Source organism: Pteropus alecto, unplaced genomic scaffold (genome assembly GCF_000325575.1).
Source record: "Pteropus alecto unplaced genomic scaffold, ASM32557v1 scaffold313, whole genome shotgun sequence".
Taxonomy (NCBI): domain Eukaryota; kingdom Metazoa; phylum Chordata; class Mammalia; order Chiroptera; family Pteropodidae; genus Pteropus; species Pteropus alecto.
Window position 1 is genome coordinate 14,091 of NW_006434832.1, and position 22,724 is coordinate 36,814.

Here is a 22,724-nt window from a genome sequence, read left to right on the forward strand (position 1 = left end):
CGTCAGCTGGTAGCGAACAGCCCTTCCCTTCCTCCCTGGCTCTGTCTTCGCTCAGCACAAATCGTTTTTCCTTTTTGGGTGTTCAGAGCTCTGATAGAAGAGGGCTGGGTGGGAGGGTGGCAGTGTCGGGCTGTGTGCAGGGAGGCGGAAAAGGGAGGTGTGGGAGAACCAAGGCATGGATGGAAGCACTACTATGCAGGCCCTTTTGAGGGAGAAAGAAAATTTAGCTCTTTGGGGCTGTCTGGGACAGAGCAGCTGGGATTGCTTGTCCCTTTTTTGCTCCCTGAGAGCTGAGATTGCCCTGATGATATTTAGCCTTCTAAATATTGGTCAGCTTTCCAAGGGAGGAGGAAGGGACAGAGAGAGAGAAAGAGAGGGAGAGAGAGAGAGAGAGAGGGAAATTGTTATGGATTTTCATACTGGCCCTGTATATTTGCTTGCTACCCCTGGGCAGACTCTTAGGGATAAGACTACTATATATATATATATATTTCATTTTGCAGAACATAGGAAAAGAGAATCTATCAAATACCTTATTCATTTATTTATTTATTCATTCATGGGTGATGCCAGATGCTGGGGGCAAAGATGAAAAAGGCTCAGTGCTGTTGGAGCTCACTGTCTGAGGTGGCATGAGGCCTGTAAATGGATATGTTACAACACAGCCTGGTAAGTTTGGGATGGCTGTGAGAGCAAGGGGCTTGGTGGGCTTGGAGGACAGGTCACTCTGTCCACAGAAGGCATTAGCTAAGGAGGTGACAATGGCCCTCCAGGAGAGATTTCTGCACAGTCTTGTTCTCATAATAGCTGCTTCCAACTTCAATTCCTCAGAGGAGATTCTCTTTAACGCTTCATGAGGAAAGTAGTAGCATATACGGTAGGAAGAATACTAAATTTGGAGAAGACCACATGGTTTTAGATTCTGGCTCACCAACTCCATTCATTCATTCATTCATTCATTCATTCATTCAGTAAATGTCCCTGGATCGAATGTGAGACCTTGAGAAATTGACATTACTTCTCTGAGATTCAGTTTTCTCATTTACATAATTGGGATACTGGGCACACTCACTCTATGATTCTTTCTGGAGGATTACATGAACTGATGTACATGACAACGTTTTGTAAACTTTAAAGTACTTTGCAAATGTGATCTGTTATTTATCCTTCTACTTATGCATTCATTCGGTCAGCCAGTAACTATTGAGTGCCCTATTCTAAGGTCTGACAAGCCCTTCTTCCAGGCAGGAACCTGCTTTGTGCATGTGTGTGTGTGTGATCAAGCAGCAACCATCTGCTTTGTCTGAAGGAAAGTCCCAGCTTCCCCAGCCCCCAGCCCTCACCTTCAGCTGCAGGCAGCCAAGGACTCTCCCCTCTCCTGTCTCTCCCTAGGCTGATGGATGCTGGTGCATGGAGGAGGCCAGCAGGGTGCATGACTCACCACCCTTAGTCACCCTGCTACCAGTACTTCTTACAAGACAAAGACCCCAAATAAAAACATGGCCGAAGAGCAAGGTAGTGTTCCAGGCTGTGTCTCTGTGGGGAGTCTGAGCCACCAGGAAGGGAGCGGGATTCATTATTTTGTACTTTCTCAGCATTGCCCCCCCAACACTCACATCAGAAGCATCCCAGAGAACCCCAGAGCTGAAAGGTGGCAGAGATGGAGCCCCTGGCCTAGTGGTGAGTGGGAGACTGGAGGTTGCTTTTTCACCATAGTCTAAGCCACATCATCACCTCTGACGTGTGTACAGTGCTTTACAGTTTATAAAGCACTTTCTCTCATTTGATTCTCGCAAGAACCTGGGAGGCTGTTACTAGAGAGGCAGAATAGTATAGAGGTGGAGTGCGTGGCCACCGGAGGCAAACAACCTGCATTTGAATCCATGTCTATTGCATGTCAGCTGTGGAATTGGGCAAGTCCCTTGATTTCTTTGTGTCTCAGTTTCCTCATTTAAAAAATAGAGGTAGTCTATGGTCATGCTACCCTAAACAAACCTGAATCCGTCTGATCTCAGAAGCTAAGCAGGATCGGGCCTGGTTAGTACTTGGATGGGAGACCACCTAGGAAGACCAGGTGCTATAAGTGTAAAAAAAACAACAACAAAAAAAGGAATTGTAAGTTTACAACAAGGTCCCTGCAATCTGTGAGGGCGCTTAAAAAATTAAATAAACACACAAATAAATAAATAAATAAAAATAGGGATAACAGTATCTGCTCTATACAGTTTTTGTAAAAATTAATAGCTTACTTCTTTACTGTCGGTCTTCCCAAATTCGACTGGAAGCTACAGAAAGGAGGGGTCTTTGCTTTATTTTTTGGGTGTCTGGACTTTTTAGGACAGTGGCCAACACAGAGAGGTTTGGAAATATAATATTTGTGAATATTGCATGAGATACCAGACAGGAAGGTGTTTTGTAATCTAAAAGAGACCAGGAGAGGGGCCCAACCAGTTAACTTCTTATCAAAGGCACGGTCCTGGTGACACAGTGTTCCCCGTGAACACCCGGTGGTTCTTGAAGAAATGCCCTTGGAGGAGTGTTTTGTGGTCAGAATACATTTTCTGTCTCCTCTCATTCTTTCATTCATTTGTTCGTTTCTTCACACGGCCAGCCCTCCTTTAGTACCACTCTTGCCAGTCCCTGTCCTGGACAACGAGCATAGAGTCATGTGAACAAGGCAAATCTTGTCCTTGCCCAGCAAATAGTCTATGGGACAGACAGTCCCAGAGGATTCCAGTGTTGTGTGGTGCCAACCCCCAGGGTAGATGGGTGCATGGGGGCTCTAGGGTCACAGAATCCTCCTGTCACTCCTTCCCATAACTTATGCGGGTAGGGGTGGGGTCTGCCCAACAGGGACTCTCCCAGCCCAACCTGAGATATCCCTTTGCTCATGGGTCCAGGGTGGAAAGCAGGTGGGGAAACTCTAGGAAAGACCCGCAGGAAGAACCCAGGCTGGGTATGTTCCTGCTCAGACCCCTGTGTCGCCTTATAAGACGTCTGTAGAGTCGGGCATGCCATTTCGGCCTTCTCCAATTAAGCATTACCAAGGTGGGGAGACTTGGAGTGCAGCCTGGCCAATGGATTATTTATTCCATCATTTGAATCACAATACATCTCCAAATTTTCCTTGATTTGGCTAATTCAAGAGATTAAGGCCCAGATGTGATGGGGGCAGGGTTGCCACTAAGTGTCACAAACCCCTCGTTTTGTACCAGCTGATGGGAGACCATAATTGCCCAGATGGTGGGAAAGCATGATTAGTCCTTCTTTTATGCCAAGCCCCAAGAGACAGGAATTAATCATAGAGCCAGAGTGGGAGGGGCTCTTTTCTCTCATCGCTCTCTCTTAAACTGGCAAGAAGGTCCCTGATGAATATGCAGTGGAAGAAGCTAGTTGGTCTTCCTGTTTAGTTCCAATCAGGTCTACCTATAGCTTAGGATTCTGGCAGACTCTGCTGCTCAGTACAGCTTTTTCCTCCAAGGCTTCTCTCTCTGCTACATATTTTGTTTCCCCTCTTTGCCTGCACGCTTCACTTCAACTCCAACTCACCCTGTTTTTATGTTCTTGGCAACACTCTCATCAAGGTCAAGAGTGACCTACTTACCAAGATTAATGGCCTCCAGGATTGTCCTCATCTGTTTGACCTCCCCATAATGTTTGAAGCTGTTGGTCGCGTCTTCCTTTTGGAAACTCTTTTCTTGTCTTCTGGGACTCCCCGTGCCTCCTTTTCTGATCTTTTCTTTTCCTTCTTCACCTTCCTCTCTGCTCCTGAATATGTTGACAAGTTCCCAGTTTTCTGTCTTAGACCTTTGTCTATTCTCTTGGCTCCCTCGGTGAGTGGCAGATACTGTTGGATGCCAATTTAACAATCATTCTCTTTTTCTTCTTGTTCTGGGAAGGCCACTCTTTAGGGGATGAATTATGACTGGTCCAAGAAATCACACTAAATAATTTATCTTTGCCTGTGATTTGTTTAAGGGTGGACACATGACATAGTCCTAGACAATGGGGCATGAGTAGAAGTTTGAGTGGCTGGGGAGGGATTTCAGGGAACGAATATGCAAGGAGAAGCAGCCTTTTTTGCCTTTAACCAAGTTGTGAGGATACGGTGTCTAAAGCTGCAGCATCCGTCTTGTGAGCCTGGGGAGAAGACCAATAGGTTCAATCACCGTGATGCTGCCCTGGAGCTTTGATGTAGTTAAGCCAACAAATGCATCAATCCTGAGCCAGCCCTGCTATTCTAATTTTTAAGCTGCCGAAAGCAACCCTAACATATATACTAGGAGATATTAGCATCTCCCATGACTTCAACTACCAGCTCTCTGTTAGTGCCTCCCTAGTTTATATGTTTAACTTAGACCTCTTGTCTGCAGCATCACAGACATCTTCACTTGGATATCTCTGAAACCTAACATGTAGAACAAAACCCCATCAATATGTCCTCTTATCCTCAGATCAAATCATCCTACAGTCATCCTACAGTACTTTATTCATACCTCTGCTAAAGTACTTGTCCCATGGGCTTGCGTGTTTTCCTTTCTAGAATTTGAACTCCCAGAGGGCTGAAAACTTATTCATCTTTAACTCCCTAGCGTCAAGTAGGAGCTCATTAGGTTCTTGTTGAACAAGTTAATTTGTGAATGTTCAGATGTGCTCAGCTGCAAGTAATAGAATACCTAAAGAATAACAACTTAAAACGTAAGGGTATCTAATTATCTCGCAAAACATGAAGTCTGGAGGTAGGTAGGTCCAGAATTAGTTAAGCAGCTCAGCAGGGTCAGGGTATTGAGTCAGAATTTCTGGGATTCTCCTGACTGAGGATCTCTGAGAATCTCTGAGATTCTTAATGGTTGCAAAGTAGCTGCCACAGCTCCAACATCATATCCTTACACAATAGCCTTCCAAATAGGAAATAAGGATGGGGTAGGGGGATCAAGGTGGCAGCAAAAGGGTTTCTGCTTCACATACTTTTGGAGAAGGCAAATCTTCTTATTATTGGTGGCTAGAACTGTGTTATATGCTCTCTTGGACCAGTTTCTGGCAAAGGGAACAGCAGTTACTACCAGGAATGACTTAGAGCAATCCCAAGTCATCCTTGGTGCTGCACACATTGCTGTGTGACAAACACAGGGTTCTGAATCAAGACAGAAGAGGGAAGTATCTACTGTATAGGTAATCAATGATGCTTGCCACTGATGTGCTCTATCTTGGTCCAAGTTCTTCCAGAACCCTCACTGCTTTCTTAGGCACTTCCAAGATACATGTAGCTCTGTGGTGAGTGAATCCATGCAGGAACAATCCTCAAATGCTCCACGTCTAGTGGGCCACAGCTGAGGCTGACCGTGTGCAGTTCTACAACTTTGTGAACTTTCCCTCTACAGGGCTGCGGCAGACAAACGTAAAGGTAGTTCATTGAGTGTGGGAGCCAGTGTCAAGGGGAGGAAGATGGGGCTGAAAGTCAACTCTGCTTGCCAAGCCATGCACTGTGGCATGGGTTTGTGTCTGTTTGAGGTAGGGGTGTCTTGTGTCCCTTCTCACAAAGGCATCTGAAGGGCTGGGGTTTCCCTGCCTTCCAGAAAGGCTATACCAATTTATACCCCCACCAGCAGTATGTGAGAATGTCTATCTCTCTGTATGCTCTCCATTACTAAGTGTTAATTATTTTAGAAAGTCTTTAACACTCTGTTATCTGGTTCCCCTGGCTCCAGCCTTCCTCTATGCACTTGCTATCTACTCTCAGATTTATCTCTCCAAGAACTTCGAAAGATCTTCAATGACTCTTTCTTTCTAATTAAGTTAAATCCCTTACTTGGCATTCTGGGCTCCTCAGGATGCGGCCCCACCCTATGTGCCCAGACTTATTTCTCATTACGAATCTTTCGCCTAAGCCAAATTTTTGCTTATGTTGGTCTCCACCCTAAAATTCCTACTTTTCTGCTCATTCTTGAAGACGTGGCTCAGATCCCATCTCCTGCAGAAACATTCTTGGCCACTCTGGCCTACCCTCTGCTCACCTCTGCATTCCTTTGGTTCAGTGGTTCTCAAGCTTGGCTGCATATTAGGATCACCTGTGGAGCTTTAGAAACTACCAATGCCTGAGTACCCCACGGACATTCTGGTTTAACCTGTCTGGGTGCCAGACTGGATGCTGGGACTTTTAGACTCTCCAGGTAATTCTAATGGGCAGCCAAATTCCTGAACCACCTATCAAAATCATTTGGACTTATTGCCTTGCATATGGGATCGATGGCTGGGGGAGCTTTAAAAACCAGGTTTCCTAGCTGTACCCCTGCAGGTTCTGACATCTGAATTTTCTGAATTTTTTCTACAGCTCCCCAGGTGATTCCGATGTTCAACTCAATTAAAGGCCACTCTGCTATGCTTATGTTTTTTACATGCCTGTGGGGCTATGTACAGAGTAGGTGCTTAATAATGTCTAATTTTTTTTTTATACATTAACTGATTAAGGAGAACTAGAGTAAAATAAGTACGTAAAAGAGATTTGGCAACTGTAATGTGCTGTGCAAGCATAAGACGTTATTATTGAGGTTATTATTATTACTATTTTAAAGTTCCAAGTTTGTCCTTGCAGTTTTTGAGGTAAGGCTGTGTTAGGTGCTAGTGAGTACTTGGGAACAGTTTGTTGAACGTGAACATGAAGGGGAGCCCTTTATAATATGAGATGTTGCACAGTACTCAGGTTTTCAAACTTGGTCTGGGCTGCAACCCTAAGATGCCTGCTCACAGATAAGTATGTGGTGGAGAGGAAGGTAGGAAGATTGCTATAAATCTGAAGTTAAATATCTTCTCTCCCCACCTCCAATAAAGGGAGAAAAATTTGGAACTTCATGAAAAAACATCTTTGTGATTTTGCCTGTGTAAACAAACTCGACTCCTTGTTTTAAGTCCTGGGGCTGGTGGTCCACCCTGGGGTGATGTCCTGGCCTGTCTCATAGGAAGTGGTGCCTTCGTGTGGCTTCCAGGTTTGGCTGCCTCTTTGGGAGTTTGATTTGGGAAAGGAGAGAAAAAGGCGTTTTAAGTTGCTGCCATCAATTCCCAGGATGAATGGCTAAGTGATGACGGCGGTGAACAATTTGCATTTAAGAGGCGGTTTGGGAGTTTGGTGAATAGCCCATGATTGCAGATAAACACCACCTGCCATGCTGTCCACCACAGCCCCCCCTTCTGCTAGAGAGTGAGAGTTTTCTCTTGGGCAGGAAAGCTGTTCGCCTGTTCCTTCACTCTCCAATGCTTTTATGCTATTGTTTAGGAGCTAGACGAGAAAACTGGATCTACGGGAAGTTTAGCTGGTTCCTCTGGGAAGAAGGAAGAGCCGTTTCCAATCGAGGCTCCTCTACTTTTGATTAAATTGAAAAAGCAATGGCTGCAGAGGCACTTTCCTGGGCCCCAAATGTCCTTTTAGTGTGCTCTGTGGATGTCATGCTTGTTGGAATGCAATTCCATGGCCCTAACCCCAGACTCAAGGTAGGCTGGAATCTTTAACAAGCACCCTTGGGTGATCTTATGAACCCTAAGGTTCTAAACATAGGTGAGCTTTGTCATTACTTGGAGGGGGTTAAAAGCTATAGCTCCTTAGCCCCTGGAGATTCTGATTCTGTAGGCCAGGACTCCTTGAGTGGGAAGTGGGAAGGGTTCTCCCAAGGGATTTGTGAAGGAGCCAGGTCTGGGAATCACTACCTTCAGGAAATGATCTGATGTGAAACACTGAGAAACCCCCTATTCGTTCTACAGGACCTGAAACAGAAGAGGCAGGGAGGGAAGCTGAGGGCCAGGACCTGGGCCCAGTACTTGGAGCCAGATAGGCATTAACTACAGACCTCATAGGCCCTTTGAACCAGCCCTTTAGCTGCTCCTGGGTGGGAACAGCATCCTGCAAACTAATTTCTGCACTGAGCCTGTCCGAGCCGGGGGAGGCTATGGGTGGGGTGGGAAGATTACTGGTCTAAGCAAGTTGAAAATTTTCCAAGTTTGATCATCTTTGTGAACTTGGGCAACTTTCTCTAACTATTCTGAGTGAGGTTTTGATGTATAAAACGAAGATAATAATGATCACTCTGGATACTACGTATGATTTATTAATATAAGGTGGAATACAAATAACAACACCAGAAAAATGTATGAAATCACAGAAATGGACATTTAAACCAACTTGAAATACAACTATTTCACGTAGTGGGTGGATTGTTTTTTAAAATGACAGTCTTTAATGCTGGCGAATTTACAGTGAAATTGGTGCACTCATGGACTGTCAGGAGATATTGCAAATTGGTATGTACCTCTTAGAAAGTGATATGGAACTCTGTGCCAAGAGCCCTAAAGATGTCCACGCCCATTGACTCAATAATCCCATTTCTGGGAATTATCTGAATAATTAAAACAGAAGCAGAATTATGTGTATAAGAATGTGTACTGCAGCATTACTGATAAAGCAAGCAAACAAGCAAACAAATAAATAAACCTGAAAATTAGCTAAACATTAAACACTTGGGAGATTGTTTCAAATTAAAGTAGATCTATGCATTGGAACACTATGCAGATGGTAAAAAGATCATTCATTACGAAGACCCTATAGCAAATAGAAAATGTTTATAAGCATTAAGTGAAAGTAGCACAACCCTAGATGGTGTGCTCTTTGACTATAACTATGTACACTGTGAAAGCGAGTGTAGACAGCGGATGGAGGTAACATGCAAAACAGAGTAGTTATGCAAAGGTTAGGATTATAGGTACTTTTCTCTTTTCCAAAATTAAAAAAACTTTTACATTTTTTAAAAAAATATATTAGAAATTACTATTTCGCAAATGGTAAAAACTGTTGTATGTTCCTGAAAGCTTGTTAGAGGTGAATCTACCACATCTGACTCATCTTTATCATTCCAGGTCAGTAAGACTGATCACCTCCCTTCATTTAATGCCCAGCCAAATGCTGGAGAGGGAGCTTGAGGGGAGAACTCTGGGTACCTTTAGCCTCTAGGGAAAGTGCATGTCCTGCATTTGTGGAGTGAGTTTGTGTACAGTTCTCTGGGCCACTGCTGGGACAGGAGGAAAAGAAGGCACATGGGTATTAGGTCTCAAGGGCTTCATAAAACGGAGAGTTAGACACCTTTTAGATGTGTCTGTTTAATCCCTCTCAACTGAGGCTGGTAGGGTCCCCACAGGGGACATTTTGATTGTCACAATGATTGGAAGGTTTACTATTACTGGCATTTAGCAAATGGGGTTGAGATGGTCCTTCACAACAAATGATCTGGCCCACAATGCCCACAGTGCCCCTGTTGAGAAACACTGATTTAGTTTATATCCCATAGTCAAGACAGCCTTGTATGGGTATACAGGTTGCCCACTGCACAACTCTTGAGGGCATCATTTACATGGTGTTTACACATGTGGATTCTGAAACCAAAGTTCCTGAGCTAAATGCCAGTTGGAAGACCTTGGACATGTTGCTTATCTTCTGTGTACTTCAGTTTCCTCTTGTGAAATGGGAATAGTAATAGTAATGTAAATAATAATAATAATAATGATAATAATGATGACGATGATGATAATAATAATAATAAAGTAAGACTACCTCATAGGGTTACTTTTATGATTACATTAGTTAATGTATGTAGAATTTAGACCAGTGCCTGGCACACGGTAAATGTTCAACTCATGTTCAATGGTGATTATTCTCTGAGATCTAATTTCCCCATCTGCTAGGGTGGGGCCCCAGTTTTTACTCCCTGATCCTGACTGTATATGCTCACATTCTTGCTCTCCCTGAGGCTTAACTTTTCCTGGTCCTACCTGTAATCTTATAAAGTCCCTTGCTTAAGCTTGCTTGAATTGGTTTTTGTAAACTGTAACTCAAAGTCTTAATAACTAAAACAGGGAGAAAAGGCACACCTGCGTGGAACAACAGTGGATAATACAAAAGAGTTAAGTGTGAGACTGCTTGGTCTAGAAAGCCCATAAATGCCCCCAGACAATACCTAATCATAACTGAATGAAATTTTGATACAAACCACAAGTTATTAAGCAAATGGAATGTTGCTAGCTTGGCTCTTGTTCTATGTTCTAAGAAAACAGACAGGCCATACAAACAGGACCAGTCCAGACATAGACTGAAAAGTCAAAGGAAAGAGACCCTCTCTCTCAAAACCACCCCTGCTAGCATCTGGAAGTTCTATCCTTAGCCATTCATGCCTTTGTTTAGCAGGCTGCCTTCTTTGAATACGCCAATGTCCCTGAGAAGGGTAGCTCAGAAAGCCTGCTACGCTCTACTGAGAATGTGCTTATTAAGTGGGTTCCTTCTGCCTCCTCCACTTTCCATCCCCAGCCACCAAGGGGGCAGCGAGAGAGTCTGAGGAGGATGGAGGAAGCAGAGCGTTGCAGAGTGGATCTGCCTTCAGGTGTTGATGGTCTCATCAACCCTATGTTTAGGGAGAGAGCAGTGGACCTTACGGAACTGGAAAAAATGTTCTGATGTGTTTCTGTCAGGCATGGTATACATAGGGAATGACTGTAGTTTTTTTTTTTTTTAGTGTGTGTGTGCGTGTATGTATGTTTTCAATCTTTTGGGCGTTATCTATGAGTAGAATCACTGCATCATATGGTAACTCTATGTTTAACTTTTTGAGGGATTGCCAGACTGTTATCCAAAGTGGCTGCACAATTTTATATTACTACCAGCAATGTATGAGGGTTCCAATTTCTTTACATCCTTTCTAACACTTGTTATTATGTCTTTTTGATTATAGCCATTCTAGTGGGTAGTTCTATAAATTGTGACACATACATATAGATTTATATAACCACCACCATAATCAGGATACAGGGTTTTTCAATTACTACAAAAAACTCCCTTCTGCTGTCCCTTTGTTGCCACTCCGCCCCATCCCTAGCCCTTGGCAACTACCGATCTATTTTTCATCCCTATAGTTTTATCATTTGAGAATGTTATATAAATGGCATCATTCAGAATGTAACCTTTTGAGACTGGCTTCCTTTACTCAGCGTAAATGCGTTTGAGATTTATCCAAGTTGTGTGTACCAAAAGTTCATTCCTTTTTATTGCTGAGTAGTATTCCATTGTATGGAGTTTCTACAGTTTATTTATTCATTCAACTTTTCAAAGACAATTAGGCTATTCCAATTTTTGGCAATTATGAATAGAGATACTATACATATACGTGTACAAGTTCTTATGTGGACATAAATATTCATTTCTCCAGGGTAAATGCCCAGGAATGGGACCACTAGGTCATTGGGTAAATGTATGTATGTTTAACTTTGTAAGGAGCTGCCAAGCTATTTTCCAGATTGGGCTGTTCCATTTTGCCTTCTCACCAGCCGTGTGTGAGAGTTCCACATCACTCCCGGCATTTGATATTGTCAGTGTTTATTTTAGTCATTCTAATAGGTGTGTGATAATATCTCATCATATTTTAAAGTTGCATTTCCCTAATGATTAATGATATTGCTTTATTTACCATCCTTATATCCTCTTCGGTAAAGTATTTGTTTACATCTTTTGCTCATTTTTTAATTGAGTTGCCTGTTTTCTTATCGTGCAGTTATGAGAGTTCGTTATATGTTTTGGATGCAAGTCCTGTGTTGGGCATGTGATTTGTAAATGTTTTCTCCCAGTCTTCAGCTGAGATGTAATTCTTTTGGTACACGTGTCTGATGAGAGAAAGGAACGGAATTGATATTTATTGGGCACCTACTATGTGCTAGACATTATATTGGATTGCTGGAGGAGTAGGGGGATGAGTAAGACAGAGTTCCTGGTGTCCCAGGGGTGGGTGGAGAGGTGAAGCTTGGACACCACAGTCCAGATCACAAGCAGAAAAGTCTGAGCCACTTGAGGGCAGTCAGCGAGGCAGAAGAAGGAAATGGTAGCACGGAATGGTTAAAAGTGAGGGCTCCAGAGTCAGACTGCATGTTCCAGTTGTACCATTTACCACCTGTGTGACTGTGGACAAGTTACTAACCCTCCCTGCACCTCGGTTTCTTTATTTGCAAAATTGGAGCAGTAATAATGCCCACCTCAAAGGGTTGGGGACACTAAATGCAGTAAGCGCTCCACCATTGTTAGCTATTATTTTTTCCTTTTTTCGCAATATTGTTCTGTGGCACTCAGTGCAAGCTCCCGGGAGGACGTGTCCTTTGAGCTGAGCCTCAAGAACTGGAAGGACTTCTAGAAGCAGTCTGAGATGGAAGCAGTAATGAGGTGGAAACTGCTCTTTGGAACCGTATGCTTTGTCTCAAAGCTTATATTTCTTCTCTCTTCCTAGTTCTATCCCCACCCTCCTTCAACCTATGCTCTCCTCTCATGCAGTCTCTTTCTTTCCCTTCCCTTTCTCTCCGCCTTTTCCTTCTCACGCACTGGAGGCCTCCGTGGGTGCTGTGGTGTCCTCAGTCTTCTGAGGCTGCTGACCACTAGGTTATGGACTGCTGCTCTGAGGCTGCAGGCCCCTCAATGGGGACTCTGCACCTCACTCCAAAAGAAAGCAGGACGCTGTATAGAGGATTCCTCCCCTGCAGCCGAGTGCTGTTGCTCAGGGAGAGATGGATTTAGCGCTGGGTCACTTCCAGTGTAGATTATTGAGCAGTTTTCTGTATAGACATTAGGCCTATGTTGGGACAACAGCTGGACCAGCTCGAGCTTGTTCAGTTAATAATTTACTGCCAGGGAAATGAGAGTTAAATGAGTCAGGAGGCATATTCTGTGTGAACTTTGGGATACCTCTGACAGCAATTTGTGTAATTTGTCCAGGAAGATACTAAAACTGTCTGAATTCTAATGTCCTGCTTGCCACACTGACCCTTTGGATCTGTTTTATTAACATGGTTGATGCTGATTTATGTTTATTTTACGGCTTTGGTTTCTCTTCTGAGCTCATGACGAGAGCAGTGGTGACTGGAAAATGGCTCTGTGAGGAATTATGTCCCCAGGTGTCCTTATTCATGAAAAGATACTAGCTGCTGTGGGTTTTCTCTGCTTTGCAGGGCTGAGATGTCTTGCAACAAAATTGCCCCTTTCTGCCCTACTAGCTGCCGTGTGTGTGTGTAGGGCTGGCTCCATGGCGGGTGACCTGTGCAGCCAAGCAGGGCCCCGTGTTCAGAAGGACCCCATGCTTGATTTAATGCTCTGCTGTTGCCGTTTTGAAATTCTTTTTCTTTTTTAAAATTTTTATTTTTCAATTAGAGTTGACATTCAATATTATTTGCTATTAGTTTCAGGTGTACAGCATAGTGGTTAGACATTTATATAATTGACAAAGTGATACCCCTGATTAATCTAATCCCCACCTGGAACTATACACAGTTGTTACAATATTATTCACTATATTCCCTATGCTGTACTCCACATCCCCGTGACTGTTTTGTAAATACCAATGTGGACTTCTCAGTTCCTTCAGCTTCTTCATCTAGCACCCCTAAACCCCCTCCCATTTGGCAATTACCAGTTCGTTCTCTGTATTTATGAGTCTATTTTCATTTGTTTATTCATTTATTTTGTTCTTTATATTCTACATATACATGAAATCATATGGTATTTGTCTTTTTCTGTCTGACTTATTTCACTTAGCATAATACCCTCTAGGTCCATCCATGTCGTTGCGAATGGTAAGATTTCATTTTTTATGGCTGAGTAATATTCCATGGTGTATATGTACCATAACTTCTTTATCCAGTTGTCTATTGACGGGCACTTAGGTTCCTTCCATGTGAAATTCTTAATTTATAAACAAGAGGTTAACATTTTGTACTGGGCCCTGAAAATTATGTATTCAAGCTTGTGTGTGTACCATGATTCTGATGTTGAATTCGAGTGACCCTCCAAGGTCATTCTATCCTTTCTCCTGCCTCAGGGACTGTCCTGAAATCCTAACTATTAAAGACTCAAGAAGGCTATGGCTACTCTGTGCAAGAATCTTACAGCCCTATTAGTCAAGATATCTTAAAACACAACACGGATAAAGAATTTGTTTAAAAATAAGTGATGTATGGATATACTTTAAAATTCAAAAGCTACAGAAAGTGTATGTGTGGCACCCTTGTTATCTCATAGTCTTCTTGTTCCCCTCCTGTAGAAGCAAGCTCTGTCACCCATCTCAGGGAACCTTCCAGAGAGTCTATGCTTCGATGAACATATGTGTACATACCTCCATATTTCTTTTTCTTTACCAGATAGTAGGATAAATTGTACACTATTTTGACTCTTCCTCTTTTCACTTAATTGTGCATCTTGGAAAATTCCAAATCATCATGTGGATCTCCCTTATTCTTTTTTCAGTAACAATTTCTCATTATTTGGATTTACTATAGTTTACTTAACAAGTTCCCTGTTGATGGACACTTAAGTCGTTTCTGAACTTTTGCTCCTATAAACAATGTTCTTAGAATTGCATTGTCAGAGTCAGCAAATTAAAATATAGACATCCCGGTTAAATTTGAATTTCAAAAATACGATGAATAATTTGTAAATATAAGTATGACTCATACTTATGTCCCAAGAGGGCAGGACATTTGAGACATAGCTATACTAAAAAAAATTGTGTTTATCTGAAATGAAAATTTAACCGGGTGCCTATATCTTATTCAGCAACCCTATCCTAGAACAGTGCCTGGCACATAGTAGGGACTCAGTAAAGATTTATCGAGTAATTGAATAAACGTTTCCTCTCTAGAAGCTCACGAAGGCAGCTACGTGGGCATATTTTTTGCTCTGTCTGCAGTGCTTAGCAGATATTTGTTCAAAATAGGCATACCTCATTTTATTATACTTCATAGATATTGCATTTTTTACCAATTGAAAGTAAGTCCCTCCACCAGCAAAAAAATCATTATTTGCTTAAGGCTCAGATGATGGTTTACATTTTTTAGCAATAAAGTATTATCTGATTAAGGCATTTACATTTTTTGACATAATGCTATTGTACACTTAATAGACTACAGTATAGTATAAACATAACTTTTATATGGACTGGGAAACCAAAAAATTTTATTATGATATTTGCTTTATTGCAGTGATCTGGAACTGAACCCGAACTATCTCTGAAGTATATATGCCTGTATGTGGGTAAATACTACAGTGAACGTCTTTGTGAATGCTTCATTTGGCCCATGAGAGAATATATTTGTAGAATAAATTTATGTGTTTAAAAGTTTGATAGATTCTGCCAAATTGCCCTCCACAGGCCTCCGATGCTTCTTGGCCAAGATGTCTAATTATATTCCTGCTCATCACCTAAAGTCAGTTAACCTTTGAGGAACTTCCCCCTTGAGGCTGCTCTAAATGGGAGTCAAAAAAGAATCGAAAGTGCCATCATAATACCACCCCTTTATGCCTCCTCCATCAATTTATGCCAAGAAATGAGGAACTTTAGATGCAAATGGCAGTAGATAACATCTGGCTCATCAGGGCCCCCTGACTGTCTTGTCCCCAAAGGCGCTGGCGAAGCCCATCAGGTCCTGCCGGCTCCTGGTGATGGATGGCTTACATTGGTTGGGCTGTCCCAGAGGTGCTCTTGGGTTCATAGTCCACCTGCCTTCTAATCTTCCAATCTGTCACCAACACAAGACGATTTAATCATTATAATGAGGCTGCCACTGAGAGCACGCTCTGCCACCTCTGGTGGGAAAGCCTGTTCCACATCTTCTCTGGCCATCCTAAGCATGTGTGGTCTTTGTTTGCCAACCACCAAAATCTAGTGGTTGCATGGATCTGGGTCCTTATTTCACCATTTCCTGTATTAGCTGGGTGACCTTGTACAAGTTATTGAACCTCTCTGAACATCAGTTTCCTCTGCAGTAAAAAGGGGCTAATGACCCCTACTTACTACCTCGAGGGTTTGTCATGAAATTCAAAGCAATAATTTATGGGGAAAAAGGTGTAGAAATTGTGAAGTGTTCTATAAATATAAAATATTTTGAGGATGAGAGTGTGGACAGCAGAAGGTCTTGAGTAGTTACTGAATTGTTATTTTTTTTACCAGTGTGGCTTCAAAGTTTCTACCCAGGAGGACTTCAAAGGCAACCACATGGAAGGTGGGAGTTGGGGCTTGCCATTTACAAAAGACTGAGAAACAGTCAATATCAATCAATAGGTCTCATCAAAGCCAGGGAGTAGAGCTGACTAATTACATGGATGGGTGAAGTGTCTCTAAGCTGCCACCCTTTGGTGATTCCCAAGACTTGGAACTGGGCTCTCTGCTCCCCTGGGTTTCCTGTGTCTGTATGTAGAAGACCCTCTCAAGATTGTCCATTGGGACTGACAATATTTACTCCACCAGCTTCTAGAAACCTGCCATTTCCAAAGAGGCCACTGTCCAATCCAATTTAAAACTGGGCTTCTACTTTCTCACCTTTGCACCTTTTGATCCCTGGAATGGGAGCTCTTGCAATTTAAGACAAAAAGCTATTTCTCAACACTCCCTGGTAGGAGAGGCTTCCCAGAAGTGGCTGGAAAGCAGAGGAAGAGCTGAGCCCTGGGGCGAGGGTGGGTGGTTCATTCTTACCCCAGAATGAGTGTCAGGACAGCTGAAGTGAAGGTCCTAGGCTACTCTGTACCCGCCTGCCGGCTCTGGGTTTTTGGCTCTGAACTCTTCTTTTTCCTCTGAAGTAAAAAGAAAGGTGGAAAATCACTGTGTGAGTGTGTGTGTGTGCATGTGCGTGTGTGTGTGTGTGTGTGTGTGTGTGTGTGAGAGAGAGAGAGAGAGAGAGAGAAAGAGGAAAAGACTTACTGACTTGGTCCCTTACTGTGAGGACTAGTGAATTTCAGCATTGTGTGAAATGCCAGTAAGCTGCAAATTAAGAATAACTTCCAATATCTACTTCCAGTGTAAATCACCCCCAAAAGCATTGTGTTATACCTTTACAGAGAAGCTGCCCTTGTTGCCAGCTGTTGGGACTGACAGCCTCACACCCAGAGGTGGGAAATACACAGAATGAAGAGGGGGTTGTCTAGGCTGCTTAAGGGTTAGGGATTTCCCTGGATGGAGAGAACAAACAGATGTAATCAAAGCAGATCAAAACGCAGTTTATCTTACATGGTTCTGCATCTGGCGGCGGAAACAAATTCTGAGCTCTAGCAAAGCAGAGAAGTGAAAGATAAATGGCACTCGGATGCCGGCAAAATCCAATATAACTATTACAGTAGGTTGCCTGGGTGTTTCCACTCCTTCCAGTAAGGGAGAGCTGATGCATTTGGCAAGGGAAGCCTGCAAAGATCGGGACAAGGGTGACTGGCTCCTGGCTTGCTGGGTTGTGACACGTTAGTGTTTCCTCACCTGCACTCTCCCTTCCCTGAGAGTTTTGGATTGGAAAGCTGGACGGGTCCCTTTCAGGATTCTGTTGCAGGTACAGGAAAAATGGGTGAGTGGAAGATGAAAGTGAAAACCTTCCCATTCTCCATTCCAACTCCCGTGCCCAGTGTCCCAGGACTCCCCTTGCTCAATTACAGTTTGGAAGTTTGGGAACTTGTGGATTTTTCAAAAATATCGGTTTTCTCTTGATTTGCTTCAGCTCCACTGGCCACCTTTCTGTTCCTGGAAGCTACCTTCTTGCCTCAGGGCCTTTGCATTTATTGTTCTCCTGACAGGTTCTTAGAGAGACTTTCCTTTCAGCTCAAAAGTCTCTTCCCCTGACCACTGCTTCTAAAATAGTATCCCTCCCTCTATTCCACACTGTCTGTGTGTCACCTCGAGGAGCTAGAACAAAAGGTCCAGTGGGCAGGGATCTCTGTCAGGTTTTGCTCATTGACATATGTCCAGCACCTAACACCATGCTTGGTCCATCACAGATGCTCATACATCTTGTTTGAATGCACACTGAATGGAATAATCCCCCTCCTTTATGTTTCCCATAGCCCTTATTGCTGTCAAACATCCCTTGTTTACTTATCTGTTTGCTTGTTTGTTGTCTGTCTCTCTGGCTGGATTAGAACCTCCATGAGGGCAGAGACGTTTCTGTCTTGTTTTCCAATGTCTATCTATTACCAGTGCCTGCAAGAGTGCCTGACACTAAAGATGCTTGATAAGCATTTGTTAAATGAACGAACAGGGGACCTTGCTTTTCACAGACGGATGTGTCCAGTGGTGTGAGGGGGAAATAACCCACACATTGTAATTGTGGGCAGAGTCCCAGCTGCAGTATCTTTTGGAGAGACAAGATTCAACTCACAGCAATTGTCTTACCTTTGTGATGTAAATGAACCGCCCAGGACTGGCTTTCCTAGTGCAAGAATGCCTAGATAAACTAGAGCTTTTGGGAGTAGAGGAGTTTCTGAATAATGGAGTTTTCTGATTGAAGGAGGGCTACATGGTCCTGGTCTAGGATTTTAGAATAATAGAGTATTGTAAAGGTGATTGGCTGTTCCTCGATTCAGGATAAAGGGTCTGGCTTGGGAGTGCTTATGGTCAGCATTAGCCATGATGGCTCCTGGCCAGCGATGATAAAATGTACAGCAAATGTATTTAGGTGATTTGGGCTAAAACCAACACAATGCCAAAGATTAAGCCCGGAATTGACATTTGAGGGAAACAAAATATTGACTTGTCCTGCTTTCGTACTTCTGATTAAACGGGAAATATTGAAACAACAAATTCAGTTAAAGATCCAGGTTAGATTGTGTCTGATCGATAGAGATTTTATTGTACATTTGGATAATGTCTTGATGTTACACAACTTTGAATTACTAATAGGTGACATATATCGTGCATGGACAATGTGCCAGGCACTATCCTGAGCTGTTTGCATTAATTAACTCATTCATTCATCCTCATAACAATTCTATGTAGGTACTTTTATTATCTCTGTTCTACAGATGAGAAAACTGAGGCTTGGAGAGGTTAGGTGACTTGTCCAAGTTTACACAGCTCTGAAGTGGCAGAATCAGAATTTGAATCCAGACTCCAGAGCCTACATTATGCTCCTCTACCCATGGTGACTAACTAGTCCTGGTTTGCCCAGGACTTTTCTGATTTGGCACTGAAATTCCCACACTCTAGGAACACCCTCAGTCCCAGGCAACCTCAGATGATTGGTCACTTTACTTCTGCCTCTTAAATACAGCTTTTCAAGGTCAGCTCTGTTGTAAGTAAAGCCACAATGACTTCTAGCCAGTTTGCTGATCACTAACAAGAAAGAGATCGCGAAAATGACCTTGTTAAGCTCTCGCTATTTAAGTAACATGGATAATATATGGAGAAAATCTGTGGAGAGGTCAAAAACAGGAGCCAAAGAAAATATTTCCAAATCAACAATAAATAATGACTGAGAGAGTGGGTTGGCAGAAAGCTGGCTGTGAGTGACTGAGGCAAGGCTACAGCTGGAAATACCCGCAATAATGAAGGTGATGATGGTGATGGCAGTGTTGCCTCTAACTGGTTGAGTGCGTGGCCGGGTTCTGTGCTGATCACTTTTCTTGTGTTAACTCACTTAATCCTAAGCATGGGAGGGAGGCACTACTATTATCCCACCTTACAGATGGCAAAATTAAGGCTCAATGAAGTTAAGTGAGGAGAATCTTTGCAGTAGCAAAGAAAGCAGCTGGCCTTTGGGTGGGAAAAGGAATGTGAGCTCTGCCTGTACTTGGCTCAAAAAGTTTTTAAAAAATGTTTCCTACTTATAATTTTTCCAGAATCTTTGAGGACAGAAGCATTTTTCCAGACCAGTAGTCTGCTCAGATTCTAATTGGAAATTGGGATAAGGGACCGAGTGCCAGCCTGTCCCTTCGTGCCAGCCTGTCCCTTTCACTCACCAAAAAGGTTACTTTCCTGCAATCAGTAAACTTCTTTAACGTGCAGTACTTGCCGCACATCCCTGTTTTTTTCTGAGTTGGCAAGAGTCAGGCTTCTGCTGTGTGACTTGGCCAGACAATTGGATGTTAATGAGTGACTGGTGTGATAACATGGAAACAATTACCTGTTAGACGTTGGAGTGCTGCGGGGGAAGCTGCTAGGATATCTGTGCTTAGGCCCTTCTGGAAGGGCCACTATTTTGTTTTATGTACCTTTGTGCATTATTTCTGTCACCCTCAAATGCTCATAATTAATTTTCATTTGTCCTGGTCCTTTACACATGGCTTGCTTCCTGGTGTCCTACCAAAATCTTTTCTTTTACAATATTATCATGTTATAGGGAGAAGAGATCTCTTTAGAGCTAAGTAATATATGGACTTTCTGTTTTCTTCTGTGGAGGGAGTGGGCCTAATTTGCCAAAATCCCAGTGGCTGTTTTTGCCTCTGCTTTCAGATAGAATGCATTAAACAGGGCTTTTGTTTTTGTTTGATTTTCTTGTTACCATTTTTTTAAATAACCTCTGATTTCATGGATGTGCGAAGTGTGAGTAATGAAGTTGAATGAAAGAGTAGCTGCATGCATTTAAAAAATTGTGGTAAAATGCACATAACATAAAATCTACCATCTTAACCATTTTTAAGTGTACAGTTCAGTGGCATTAAGTATATTTACTTCGTAGTGTTTTCTTGCAAAACTGAAACTATATCCATTAAAGAATAACTCCCCACCTTGGCACCCCTCCAATTTCCTTCGCCAGTGTGTTTTAGGAAGGTCGATAGTATATTAAAAATGTGGATTTGTCTCCCTTAACTGACCCAGGTCTGGGCTCATCACTGTTTCTAGGAGGAAGTGATTATATGACCACATGAATCATCTGCCTATAATGATGGCGGTCAAATAATTGAACCTTCCCTCTTTAAAATTGTGGGCAGGAAAGGGGTCTTGGAGTCACAATTCACTGAGGCCTATCGAATTCAAGGGCAAGCTCACTGGTAATTAATGGTCCAGACAATCGTCAGGTGGGACAGATGCTGGGCTGACATTCTGAAGAAAGATTGAGGAATAGAATTTTTAATAAATAGTTGAAAAGATTTAAAGATAATAGATGCTCCATTATAAAAAATTTTTAATGTATAAAAGCATGTAAAAAGAAAATTAATCGTCTTTCCTTAGTGCCCTCTCCTGTTTCTTGTGTTTCTTTCCAGATTAAATATGTATAAAAGCATATGTTTCCAAGTATGTTTATATCCATCTGTATCAACTATTCTTTAAAAAAGTAACAACAACAATGGGATCTTACTGTTCAAATCACGCTGTCATTTCACGACTGCCTTATGTTCCTTCACTCTATGGATGTACTCTGATTCATTAGGGTGGTTCATAATTTTTCCCTGTTACAAGGAGTGAGGCAATGAACATCTCCATGCATCCGGACATGTAGTTTTGCATTCTTATGTGCACATATCTATAGGATAAATTCCGATAAATAAGGTTTAAAAATTGGATGACTATTGCCAAATACTGAAAGATAAAATTTTAAGACAGCTGCTGACCTCTTGAGAAGCTTACTCAGGATCTTGTGAGTGACAGTAAGCTGAAGAGCTTTTCTACCCAGGAAGTCAGGTAGGACCATTCAACTGATGAAAGTGCCATGTGCTCCTGGTACCTGCATAATTTTCAACTGGAGTACTCCTAGCATTCATCCTCATTATAAATAGTCAACTTGGCCTACTGATTTCAAAGCCAGTTACTTGATGACTTTAGTGAGTATTAATAAATTCTCTGCAGACCACTCATCAACCTAGGGGGACCAGTGAAATTTACAGTCCAGTGTCTTTACTTGAAGTTGAGGTGATCAGCCAAGCATTAGCTGTTCAAGAAAGAAGGCCCTGTTTGAAAAATCTTTCAGCACCTTGTCATCTTTTCCAGTCAGTACCTGTTTTTGATTGAGGTTTTACGAATGTCTGTGGAATGAATAAATTACCATAAAGTGATTTATCTCTCCTTCAGATTATAAACACCTCTCCAGCAGATCCCCAAGGGCTAAAAGTCACCCAGCTTGAATCTTCTTCAGTGTTCGCCCTGCACCCTCAGCTGCTCACTGGATTGCTGGCTTGAATGACCAAATACCTGAGCCACCCTGAGACTTGGGATAAGTCTTGAGTTTTTACTTTTCCTAAAGCCCAGGGGCATCCCATGTTGATCCTGGCTAACCTTGAAGAGTTTGCCCTAGGAGAAAAGCATTTCCCCGTGGGGATTATGCCACTCATTTTCTCAGGATTGGGTCTGGTTGGAATCCAGCCAGGAATCTGTCTAAGACAGATCTGAGGTAGTGATTCGCATCCAGTTGATTCTATCCGCCCAGGGAACAGAAGCCATCTGTTGGATGCTGGAGGAGTCAGTGACAGATGCCTCTCAGGGGCTGTAGGAAGAGCTTCTGCAGCTTCAGCTGGGGGAGATTCCCCCAGTGAAAGCAATGCCTCCGCCCCAATTTAAATTTTGATCTATTTTCTGCATGTGATTTCTGAACTGATATTCTTCTGGTGATAAGGCAATAAAGCAATGATAGGTGTCAATCATCTTCATGTTCTCAGCTGGAAAAGTCACGTTTTTTCACTGCTGGCATGGCCTACTAATAGAAGAGCAAGGTTTTTACCACCACAGGACTGAGGCACTGGAATGTCCGCCTGCCTCCTTAAATTAGCTACACGTGCCACTGAGAGTAGCAAAAAAGGGGTTTGGGCCTGTGTGCATTACCCATAAATCATTCACTAGTTCCTATGGTAATCATTCTGTTTTCCTTGAGCATTTTTGTACTTGAGTCATAGATTTCTGAAACATCTTGCTTGAGTAGCAAGACCTTGCAGTGCTAGAAAATCTGATTGTTTCTGGGGTCAGCAAGCATTTATT

General features: G+C 42.7%; 1 pseudogene; it reads left to right on the top strand.

The window, feature by feature from the left end:
• Nucleotides 1-1,967: 1,967 nt before the first annotated feature.
• On the top strand, nt 1,968-2,086 carry LOC112478454 (annotated as a pseudogene).
• The last annotated feature ends 20,638 nt before the right edge of the window (nt 2,087-22,724 follow it).